Below are 12,746 nucleotides of genomic sequence, written 5' to 3' on the forward strand. Positions count from 1 at the left end.
AGGTAGTCATTGAAAATGGCAGTTTTGTTATCCATTTCTGACACTTTGAAAAATAATATACTCAAACATATTTTCATATGCTGATATCAAATAGATTTTTAAAAACGCGGTATCGATCTATTTTACTTTCAAAATCTCGTGAAATTTCATCGTTCTGTTACAAACTCTCGTGATATTTTGCAAATTCTTGTGAGATTTTGTTAGTAAAATAGATCGATACCGCGTCAATATATCAACATATAAAAATATGGCAAAATTTCGTGAATTTTCGGGGGATTTTGTAGCATAACGATGACATATAGCAATATTTCATTAGTAAAAGAGATTGATATGGTGTTTTTAAATGGCAATATATCAGCATATGAAGATATTGTGATATTTTAATGTATCAACATTTTTTTCCTCGTCTTTAAAAGTTTTTAAGTCTATAAAAAAGAAGTTTTTGAGGAAGAAGTAATACTTTTTTTTTTTTTTAGACTTTAGAAACTCAGAAGCTGATCAAATATCGGGTTAAATATCGGTGGGGTGGCCGATGTCCGATATTCAGTTTTAAGGCCGATACCGATAGGGGGCCGATTATATTGTGCATCCCTAATAGATACATTCTATCACCTCTTTAAAACCTTGCAAAATACTAAAATGGGAGTTTTTTGCTGGACTGAGAGTCACAGTGGTTCTTCAAACTTTTGCTGGCTGCTGGGGTCCACTGAGTGGGGTTGGGTGGGGATGCATTGAGGGTATACAGTAGTTCTGGACTTAACGAAGCTCTCCTTAGATCCAGGGACCGTATATTTTGGATCACCCAATGACCTTGGAACGTAAGCCTAGTTAAAAATAGTCAGGTGTTAACGGTTGCAACAGATAAAAAGGCCAATAATTTATGTTCTTCAATGTCCTAGTCAAAGTTCAGAAATCAAACTGGTTAAAATGCTGCATTGAGAACAAGAAAGGAAAGATTTTATATCAGAGCTCGGAAGTCCTGTTAAAAAAACGTTTACATTTGCTTCTCAACTATTAATCCACATGTGCCTCAGTGATAAACTCAGATGTTCAGTAGATCCTGCCACATCAGACTGGTCTGTAAGTCCGGCTCAGATATCGCTGCAGAATGTGCAGCTCGTCTCACACAGGAAGCAGAGAAGGGGGAGGCACAGGAAGCAGAGGACAAGCGAGGAGCTGCCTGCTGATCCAGCAACCATTATATCACTTCCCCTGAGACCTGGGAGCTGGGATTACATCATTTCCTGTCGGTTTCCCCACATCGTATCGACATCTGCCTCCGTCTCTCAATACAAGGAAAGGAGATTAATACAGGGAACAAGCGGGGCCTAAAAACAGACCATCTCTGCTGATTTTATCTTCCAAGCTGCTGGATTTCAGTAGAGGCACATGAGGACGCATGTCAGAGCAACAATGCAATAAAAAAAAAAACAACTCAATATCTGGCAAAAGGTATTTGACCCTCAACCAAAAAACTCCAGCAGATCCCAGGAGTACTCGGCTGCTGCTGCTATGTAATGTGACCCCCCCCCACCACACCCCCACACACACACAGTGTTTTGATCCACATCTCCAGACAGAACAAATGATTTCTATTTTTATTCAGACAGAAACAAACAGGAGGCAGCAGGAAGTTGTTGCAGCTGAATAGATTTAAACCCCACTTTCACAGACATAGACAGGTATCGGGTATTGCAGGCTAACAAAGAAGCCAAATGACCCCCATTCCTAACGGGTCCGATTCGTCCGGTTCAATCTGCATGCTTTCTAAGCCTGGTCCACTCTATAAAGCCTTGAACTAAACGCTATTTCTGACATTTTGAATTGAAAAAGCTTCCCGGATGGGAAGCCAAACGTCTTCAAACTTGGAAACAAAGTCCAGTGGATTGTTTTTTTACTTTTTTGGAAGATTTAAAGAAAAATAATCTAAAGAATCTCAACCAGCAAGTTGAAAGTAGCTCGGGTGACACATCAGGAACATAAACGAAGCAGCTCTAAGATCCTTTGCTGTCGCATCAATGAAAATTACGCACAACTTCAAGAATCTACGTTACCATGGTAACAAGTCTACGTTGTTACCTGCAACAACAGAGGCTGATGTAGAGAGACATGAGGCATGTCTCGGGTCTTCACTGGACCGGGAGGACTTTGCGTTTCCCTTGCTTCCCTCATCCTCCAGTGGTGGTGAAGAAGCAGACGGCGCTCTGCTCATCCATATACTGTTGTTCATGTGACTATTAGCAGCTAGTCGGTATCTTAGGAAGCCAAGGCTCCAATTAAGAATTCATTGAATATTGGGGTTACTTCTTATATTTATAACCATGTTAAAATGTCAGCTTATTTCTAACCGAGAAAAAAAAAGAAAAAAGAACTTAAAGGAAAAGTCCGGTCAGAAAGGATTAATCAATCCAATCAGTCAATCATTATTTAAACCTAAAACTAATATGTTTGCGGCGATTGAGTGAATTTAGCGTTAATCAGCTTAAAAATAAAAACAATAATTTATGTTGCGATCACTGAGTCTGGGAGCGGCCATTTTTGCTCAAATATAGTAACCCCTCCCTCCTGCCATTTTCCAGCAGTGACGTCACGGTGCGGTAAGCCTAGCGCCATTCTCCCCGCTTTACAAGCTAAATCAATGGGAACTACTAGACACATCTGCAATCAACAACACGTAATATGTAGCCAACATTTGGAAGAAGAATGTTTTCAAGATGACTTGGATAATAGCGCGTTGTGACAAACACCAGATACAGCACTGGGACTTGATCAACAGCCGATACCGCACCGTGACGTCACAAACCAGTAGGTGGCAGTAGTGTTCTTTGACAAACATGGATGCCTCCAGTAAATTCTGAATATGACCAAACTTTTCCTTTAATGCTACACATGAAGTGAGGGTAAAATGAGAGATAATCGATGGATCATTGTGGTTGAGGCTGAAATGGGGACGCTGCATCTCTCTGTTGGGGTGAAAATGGAGCTGAACGAAAAGAAAAGCTCCTGATGGGTCTATGTTCCTACCATCACCTTCGGTCAGGAAATCTAGATCATGACTGAAAGAACGAGATCCTGAATACAAGCGGCTGAAATGAGCGTCCTCTGCTGGGTGGCTGGGCTCTCCCTTAGAGATCCTGGAGAGCCTCGATGCAGAGCCGCTTCTACTCCACATCAGGGGAAGCTGAGGTGGCTGCATGAGTCAAAGAAAAAAAAATCTGGAAGGAGTAAAATATAAATAAATAAAGAAGCTGCAATAGTTTTAGGTAAGTTAGTCTGACAAAAATAAAAGAGCAAATGTTTGATTTTTCTATTTCATATTCTGTTGCTGATTTCCTCATGAATTGAGGGATGGTACTTGCTGATATAATGGAGTTAAATGAGTTGACGATCTTTGTTACTTTGATTAGGGCTGATCGATTTTGCCAAAAATCTAAATTACTATTGACAATTATTTTAATAAATAGTGCGATCCTGATTTTATTCCGTTTTTATTTTGCACTAAGCACAACCATGTTGATGTTTTAATTCAGGATTTCTGTTTTTCCATGACCTTGAAAGCCTGCTTGTCCAGAATCCAGTGTTGCAGGACTTTACTGTAACAATTGCATAAATCATTTCTTACTTCTACTATAAGGCATAGATCTAGGTGCTAGCTGCAACTATAATCACTTCTGTGCAGCGGCATACCCACTCTAGTCGTTTTACTGCCTCCTGAACTGCTGGAGGGAAAAATCGAGTGTTTCATCCTTGTTAAATGCAATGTGAATTTGAAAATTGCATTTTTCTAAATATATCCAAATGCCATGAATTGCCCAACTCTAATTTTGATTTGAATCAATCAGACAACCATTCTGCAATCACTACAACTTTCCTGTCTGAATACAGTCAGTACAGATTATGGTTGATGTTTCAATCAGCCAATCGCATTTTGATCTGAAGTCCGTGCCTCCTTCTATAGCTCAGCTGGTTTTAGCCAAACCAATGTTGATAAAACACAGGGGAACCCTTAAAAAAATAAAATTAAATAAAAACTAGGGATTTTCTATTTTTCCAAATCATACAAATTGCTGTGCTGACTTATATCCTGAATTTGTTAGCCATCATCAGGTCAGCGGCTCCAAAAGAAGACAACCTCGGCTCCCAGCCGCTGTCAACTGTCTTAAGAGTGGCTGTTGGAGACCGGGCGGTTCCCAAGAAAGCTTGGTTGGAGTTTGGGAACTTTTTGCCAGCAAGTCAGACACTTAGAAAAGTTTACCAACACCTGATTAGAGAGGCCATTAGCCAGGACGCTGAACAACAGCAGTAAACTCTCACAATGCCCTTAAAGCTGCCAGGAAACAGCAGAAACAAGAAAACCTTAATTAAAAAGAACAAACAGAGGGCACTCCCTTCACCAAAGCCCCACACCTACACTGCCTGTGTACCTACAGGGTGTTTGCTTTTAGAAAAAACACCTCTATTTGTTCGTGGCTGAAATCATCGAAAGGATGATTCATTTCAAAAGACAGACAAACATTTCTGCTTGAACCTTATAGAGGAAAACCTCTGAGTTCCAGACCTCTGAACCTGCTCCCTTTGCACAGACACACCAACACCGCTCTGCTTTATTATACAGTCATTTGGTCCAGCCTGCGGCGGACTGCGTCTAACATACATGTAAAAAACTGACAGGTCTGCTGGTTTGACTCATTCATCCTACCTGGTATACGGCATACTACACTCACACTAAAATATAACCGAAGTCCACTTTTTGTTTCTCTGGTCACTTGTAAACCATTTGAGGTCAGTTTATTACTGGAGCAATGCGCCGACCCATCGGGTCGTCACCTGGATCTACTTTTGGTTTTAGCTGGAGCAGCCCTGATTGGCTGGTTGGAAATGAGAAAGTCGGGTATTTTTCTGTGAAAGACTTAAATTCAATTCAATTCACTTTATTTGTATAGCGGCAATTCACAACACTTGTCATCTCAAGGCACTTTACAGTTTACCAGATCATCCAGTCAGATTCTATCTAAGGAAAACCAGCTGATTTCATCGACTCATCCCTCACACTAAGCATGCTTGTAGCTACAGTGGGCAGGAAAAACTCTCTTTTAACAGGAAGAAACCTCCAGCAGAACCAGGCTCAGTGTGAGCGGCCATCTGCTGAGGCCGACTGGGGTTCAAGGAGGAAGAAGCAGAGATACAGAAATCAACTGTAAACCAGCACCACAGGCGGCCATGTCCAGGGGTTTGGCACTTAGTTTTCCTTAGAACCAAAACTAAGAGCAAAACATTGAGTTTTGGTTTAGTGGTGGACCATACAGGCTGTGGTGAAGAGACGTTTTAGCTTCAGTGGTGTTGTAAATCATAGGAAACACAATAAACAGTAAAACTTTTAATCACAATTCATTAAATAAAATGTCCAGATTTAAAGCAGTTCTAAAGAACTTTCAGTTTTGCTCGATTTTAGCTCCCCCCAGTGGATCAAAGCTGTTTTGTTTTGCCTGAAGGAAGACAGCATTTCCCATGAAGATAAGCACATAGTGTAAAAACCTGATCTTCTGGTCGCCTGCAGTTGGATTGAACACATTTCTGTTTCCAGTGGCTGTGAAAGATGACTAGCGATGGGGTCATGAAACTAACTGTGGCAAAACAATGTCGTATGAAAATGCTGAAAATGTTTAACTTTGGTTTTGGACCATGTTTCTGCAAACCCCCCCGCAACTGGATGAGTTGAAAAATGGCAGAAAATATCAAAATAACAACGCTAACAGAGTTCCCTTCACAAAGACTTATTTTATGTGTTTGCAAGTATTATATTATATATTCTTTATTCTTTTAATTTATTCTCCAGCGGGAGTCACAATTGAAACATATGTTTTTAAGAGACATAATGTTGTGAAAATTAAAAGAAAATCCCCCCAAAATTTTATGATAAAACACGGTTTTCTCAGTTTTTAAGTGAGGAACAGGCAGATTTAAGTGAGCGCTCACCTTGCAAAAAAAAAATAAAAATCTTCTAATAAAATCTTGCAGGACATACGTGCTACGCTCTATTCCAGAAGGCATCGAATAAATCATACGCAATAAACTTACGGTATGCAAAAAAAGGGTCCTGACAGATCGGCAGGTCTGCAGCCAGACCCCTCTGGTTAACCCTTTAAAGCCCGATCCAAGAATAAAACAAAACAGAAAATTACTTTTTTTTGGTTTGAAGTCCTTATTTGGCCTTTTAACAAAATATGTAAAAAGAAAAAACAGAAATACATTTTTGATGTTAATAATTTATTACTATGCGATAAGTCAAGATTATTTTTTGTGTAGTCTTCTGCCCTCTGTTATCAGGTATATCTGATTGTGTACAATAGGATTTTGAGCAAAGTTTTTACTAGGGATGCGCGATATAATCGGCCCCCTATCGGTATCGGCCTTAAAACTGAATATCGGACATCGGCAACCCCACCGATAGGGATGGGAATCGAAAACCGGTTCCTGTTAAGAACCGGTTCCGTATTTTTCGATTCCATGGCATCGTTTGGCAGCTCGCTGAACGATTCTTTTTTCGATTCCCGCAGCAACAGAGCCTAGCGCGCCGGCTCTGGGGAGCACGACTTACGTCACGTTTTTTACGTACGTTACGCAGCTTACGCAACTTACGCAAGTTACGCAAGTTGGAAGAACTATTCGAGGAGGAAGACAACGAGCTGCGGTCACTTTGTGAATCAAAGCCCCGTCTTTCCTTAGCCCAGAGGGTAGATCAGGAAATCCAGCTCTATAAAAGCTTGCCCTCCATCCCCTGCAGGGATAGCGCCACACTGTGGTGGTGGAACAAGCAAGATGTGCTGCCCTTGCTATCTGGACTGGCTGAAAACTACCTCTGTGTGCAGGCTTCCTCCACCCCATCTGAGAGGGTGTTCTCCACGGCTGGAGACACCTTAAGCGCTGAAAGATCCCGTATCCTTCCAGAAAAAGCAGATATGCTCATCTTTCTGCAAAAGAACTGTTAATTTTCCCTACTACTGTTTTATAATTAGTACTTTTTGTTATTTAAAATAGGTTATAATCCCATCATTTGTTATTAGACATTGTTTGTTATTAAGTTTGTTCTTGTATTCATTTTTCATTTAAACACAGATGTTACTCCAGTTTCACATTTCCTGTGGACATCTTGATCTTGTTGATTTTGTAAGATTGTGCAATAGTTAAGTAAACAAAGTTGATTCTGATAATCAAACTGTTTGTTCTCCTTTTTCCCCCAAATTGGAATCGAAAAAAGAATCGATAAAGAATCGAATCGTTTCATAGAATCGAAAAGGGAATCGGAATCGTGAAAATCTTTTCAATTCCCAACCCTACCCACCGATATATAACCCGATATTTGATCAGCTTCTGAGTTTCTAAAGTCTAAAAATAAAATAAAAATTCTACTACTTCTTCTTCCTCAAAAACTTCTTTTTTACAGACTTAAAAACTTCTAAAGACGAGGGAAAAATATTGATACATTAAAATATCACAATATCTTCATATGCTGATATATTGCCATTTAAAAACACCACATCAATCTCTTTTACTAATGAAATATTGCTATATGTCATCGTTATGCTACGAAATCCCCCGAAAATTCACAAAATTTTGCCATATTTTTATATGTTGATATATTGACGCGGTATCAATCTATTTTACTAACAAAATCTCACAAGAATTTGCTAAATATCACGAGAGTTTGTAACAGAACGATGAAATTTCACGAGATTTTGAAAGTAAAATAGATCGATACCGCGTTTTTAAAAATCTATTTGATATCAGCATATGAAAATATATTTGAGTATATTATTTTTCGAAGTGTCAGAAATGGATCACAAAACTGCTATTTTCAATGACTACCTATTTTTGTCCAGCTTTAACATCAGTATCGATATCGGTTATCGGCTACATGAGTTTTAAAATACCGGCATATCGGATATCGGCCAAAATCCCAATATCGTGCATCCCTAGTTTTTACCATTAAATTATGCAAAAGGTGTCAGACGCAAAACATTTCAGAAACCGTATGTATCAAATACGATACATTAGACATTACAGGGTTAAAACATGCCAGAGAGACAGTTAGCTCCTCCTTGATTTACATGGAAGGGTGCAAACATTAGCCCGCCCTGCTATCACCTCTCCATCTCTTTTATGAAAAGGGACGATGACAATAATCAGAGACTCACCTGCAGGTATTCAGTAAATTATGCTGCTTTTGTTACTTTCTACCTATTAGCAGACCAGGAAACAGTGATAATAACTGATAATATTGCTAACTGCGTCCACATGAACACGCACACAGGTAAAATCCTAACACATACCCTTACAGTAGAAGGAAAAATAATGTTTGAAACGGGGTCAGAATGAGCTCTAAAAATTGCTTTTTGTCCTAATAATTATTAAACATGAATTAAAATACAATTATAGAAGGATATTATATGTAAAGCATCATGTTCTGACTCCTTTAACTCAAAAAGAAATAAACAAACATCCAACAGAGCAGGAATTTTCATGACTTTACCTCATTTCTGCTTAAACCCCATCATATATGAGGTCATGAGACTTCCTGATTAAATAAATAGGACCACAGAACAATCAGACTCAGTATGTGGCTCAATATTAGAATTGTAGAAACCTTCATTTTTCCAAAGAACTTGAAAACAGATCCCCACAAAGAGGGTTGATTATCTGCAAAAATCCTCCTGAATGTGGCCCCGTATGGCTCAGCCATGAAACCACCAACCAGCAGTAAATTACTACCATTCATGATGTCAACGGCAAAATTATAATAATACCTCATATAACGTAACCAAAGTTTGTTTCCTGAGCCACATGTCAGCAGTTAATATAAAAAGGATTGGAATTTATGTAAAACGTACGTTTCTTCAAGGTGCCCTTCCTTTATCTAATTGATTCAATTTCCAATTATTTTTGATACTTTGTCTATTTAATTTCAAACAACCCCCTTTACTCTTGACAAAAATGAAAGAACACCTCAGGTTCTATGTTTGTACCTATGTTCGATGGGCGAGCTGTACTGAATAGAAAAACAGATTGTACAAAAGGAAAAAAAAAATGTTTTTGTTGTAATATTGTAACCATCTTTGTTATGATGATGTGGTATTTCAATAAAGAGAAAAAAGAAAAAAAAAAAGAACAATGAACCCTATTTCCTGCGGGTTAATCATTACAGCTGATATAACAACACAAGTCGTTTTTTTGGGAATGTCCTCTGCCAACCTGAGAAGCTCTACAGCCGTCAACATCTTCTTCTACTTCTTCTTCCAGCTGCTTCCCTTAGGGGCTCCCTAAAGCCCGGTGTACACTGTGCGATTGTCGGGAAGGTTTTCGGCCAAATCTTTCGGCCGAAAACCGTCCCGACAATCGCACAGTGGACACCGGGCTTTAGGGAGCCCCTAAGGGAGAAAAATAAAACGTTGTTTCTCCCGACCGTCGTGGGCAAATCGCTCAGTGCACCTGCGTGAACAAAGATTCTTCTGTAAACACAGCAGCATGGCAGGAATGCAATGAGTGAAATGCAGTTCTGTCTGTAAAGTTGACAGACCGTAGTAGCCACGTTTGCTCAGCCATGTCTTTGCCCAAATACGTCATTGCCTTTTCTTTTTAGGGCTTTTAGCACAAAATTGCACAAATTGCAGGCAGTTCACTACAGTGAGCTTAGTACCCCTCTTCTATTTGTTTGGCTTCCAGATAGACGAGTCTGAGCAGCTCCATCTCAATGCGGAGCTCAGTCCCACGTGGTTTTTAGTCGTACAGTGTCAGCAGGTAGATCGCCTCAGAGCTACGGGCCGAACATAAATCGTGAACTGTGTTTACAGTAGCTGCGTGCAATGACACACAGTGTATGCCCGGCTTAAACAGACCATCTGCCTCCATCTTGTTTTCAGCATCCCCCCACTTCTCCACCAACCCCTGAAAAACCCTCCTTCACGTCATAAATCTGAATCTCTTTGGTCGCCTCTCCCCATCCAAATTTCTATACCTGCAATTTCTTCTTCACTTACGGACCCAGACTCCACCCCTTTCATTACCCATAATGCATGTGGCTTACTCTTTCTCAATTCACGAGAACGCGAGTACGTACTAAGATCGGACTTGACGAGAACACAAGCACGCAAGCACGTATGTGTATTGGAGCAGAAGCGTACTCGTGACGTCATCACATGCAACGTTCATTAGCATTTATTTAACAGTCAAAACTATTTATTCCCTACACAAAACATTTTGAAAACAATATTTTTAATTTCTAAAGCTTAGGTAATAGGATTTCCTAAAAGCGCGTTCACGCGCTACGGAAACCGCGGCAGACCAACCCAGACGAAAGTGCGCATTCAGCTCGGCAAAGAACTCATGCTCTTCCTCAACACTGAAGTCCTCAGACATTTTTCTTTCGTTGTTTCTTTCTTTGCACAGGTAAACAGCACATTTCTTCTTCTATGCTTGCATTATTGGCAGAGCAGACGCTGAATGCGCACTTTCATCTGGTTTGGTCTGCCGGCTTCCGTAGCGTCATGAACGCGCAGGTGCGCGCTTTCAGGAAATCCTATACACTACTGTTTATGCTCTAAAAACATTCTAAATGACTTCGTTTCGAGTAAATTCTGGATGCTACCCACTCAGGACACTTGGAATACATTGGACGAGCAGTATGGAGGAATATTGACACGTTTTTTGTGGACTTTTATGGACCTTTCTGCCTCGGGCGCCATAGACCTCCATTATTTGAATGTCAGCAGACAGCAAGAAGCCTCCCAGATCTCCAGATGCATTTGAGATATCAAAAAAGTACTCCAGGGTGTTGTTCAGCATGGGGGTGAGTAGAAAATGAAGGCTAATCATGTTTTGGGTGTACTATTCCTTTAACTCAGGGTCAGCCCTGCTCCACCTGCTATGTATGTAATGTTAGAGAAGCTCTGATGAGCCCTGGCCTGGATCCTCTATTAAATTCATAGAGTTGGATCTGTGCTCTGGGGACTGAAACTGGGGCAGGTCCCAGGAGAAAATGCTCAGCCATGCCTGCTAACACGGAGCTTATATAAAATGCACAGCAGCTCACTTGAAAAGCAGCAACACAGATCTGAATGGAGTATTGCTGCTCACCTTTGGTGTGCAAACAGCTCAGGGCAGCTCCAAGAGGACCGATTCAGTCACCCTGCAGACACAGAAGAGAAAAAACAACACAGGACATCACAATCAGAGCAGAGAGACAGGAAGCATTCTGGGAAATGCACCTCTGATGCATTTTGACCTTATTTTATAGATATCCTCTGGCAAAACATTGATTTCTTCCTAACAGCTTATTATATTTATATAAGTCAGACCTCAAGTCAGACCAGGAAAGGTTGAGCTCTTTCTTTAGATGTCATTTTATTAGCAAGTTTATCACCGAATCATTGTAGGAAGCTACTGCTGGCTCTACTTTGATGTTTAAACCTTTAAAAGCATCAAACTTTAACCCAAACCAGTTCTTAAAATGCCCTAAATGAAGCCAGGAAGCTCCAACATGACTACAGGCAACAACAAGGTGGTTATAAAAACGACAAAAAGCTCTAATGAGGTAACAAAAATGTTCAGAGACACAGCTGTCCACAAACTAAATATACAGACAGCAGGTGGCACCAGTGTGTGTTCCTTTCACGCTGACCAGGCTGGATGTGTGTGACCTAAAAATAAGTGGGAAGCCACAACATTTAGTAGCCGTAGGCTCCATCTCTTTACCCCACGGTGTGTATTTCTGCCCCACTGCTCTGCTTTGAAGCTGCACCCCCCCCCCCTTCTCTTTTGCCTCATTTTTTTGTTCTACTTTCTTCTACATCTGTATTCACTTGTTCAGCTGATGTGTCACTAAATCACTACTGCTCACTCTCTAACAGCTCCATCAGTTACAGGCCTCTCATTGAGGAATTCATACTGCGAGGAGATATAATTATGTCTTTTCCAGGATTTGCAGTGAGCATCTGTCTCCTTGGTCTCTGTGTCTGTAGTCCCTCCGCAAATTAAGCAGGCCGTGCAAAACATAAAAATATCATTATTTCACATGACAGAGAAGAACACACACACACACACATACAGACTTAGGGCCTCATATGAGCATAAAAATATGATCAACTCTCATGTGATTAGTAGCTAAAGGCTGAAATAACAATAACAATGTTGTTAGAGAACAAACAGCGGAACAGGTCCTGCTCATGAGTACATCAGCAGCCTGTTTTCCACCAGCGGTGATTCCAGAACCGGCTTGAAACCAGATCTGGAGTTATTTCTGTTTCGCTCTCTAAAGCTAAACTTGGACAAGTGGTGAATCTTTGCTAAGTCAGAGCAGAGAACCGCCTGCATCTGAAATCAGAGTTACCAGTCATAAAGAATGAAAATTCAGTCATGTTTAAAATATTCTGAGCTAGCATGTTGCGGCGCCTGACGCAGGTAGCATTAAGTTTTTATTTTTATTTTATCTTTATTGATTCTCATGAAAGTATCATCTACAAAAACTTAGGCCTCTACATCATAAGATTAATTACTACATTTGAAATAAGGTGAACAAGTAGGCCATTGTTTTATATCAGTCTAAACAGAAATACAACCTCAATTCCCCGGCAAAGTTATAAAGCAAGAGGTAGAGACAGTTAACCTGACTCCGCCAGATGGATTTGCTCCATCTGGAAACCTTCCATTGAAGTAATTTTGGGAAGGGGCGAAAATACTGGTTAGCTGATTGG

The 12,746-nt window shown here is 40.3% G+C and overlaps 1 protein-coding gene across 2 annotated transcripts in view; it reads right to left on the reverse strand.

Annotated features, from left to right (window-relative positions):
- LOC119794056 (ras-associated and pleckstrin homology domains-containing protein 1-like) overlaps positions 1 to 12,746 on the reverse strand; it is a 120,046-nt gene that overhangs the window by 59,887 nt on the left and 47,413 nt on the right. For both annotated transcript variants that reach the window (XM_038301388.1, XM_038301386.1), the window contains exon 2: positions 11,131 to 11,182. The gene's annotated coding sequence lies outside the window, so the exon portion shown is untranslated. The remainder of the gene's footprint in view (positions 1 to 11,130; positions 11,183 to 12,746) is intronic.

Source organism: Cyprinodon tularosa, unplaced genomic scaffold (assembly GCF_016077235.1).
Source record: "Cyprinodon tularosa strain WSP-4 unplaced genomic scaffold, ASM1607723v1 ctg467, whole genome shotgun sequence".
Lineage (NCBI taxonomy): Eukaryota > Metazoa > Chordata > Actinopteri > Cyprinodontiformes > Cyprinodontidae > Cyprinodon > Cyprinodon tularosa.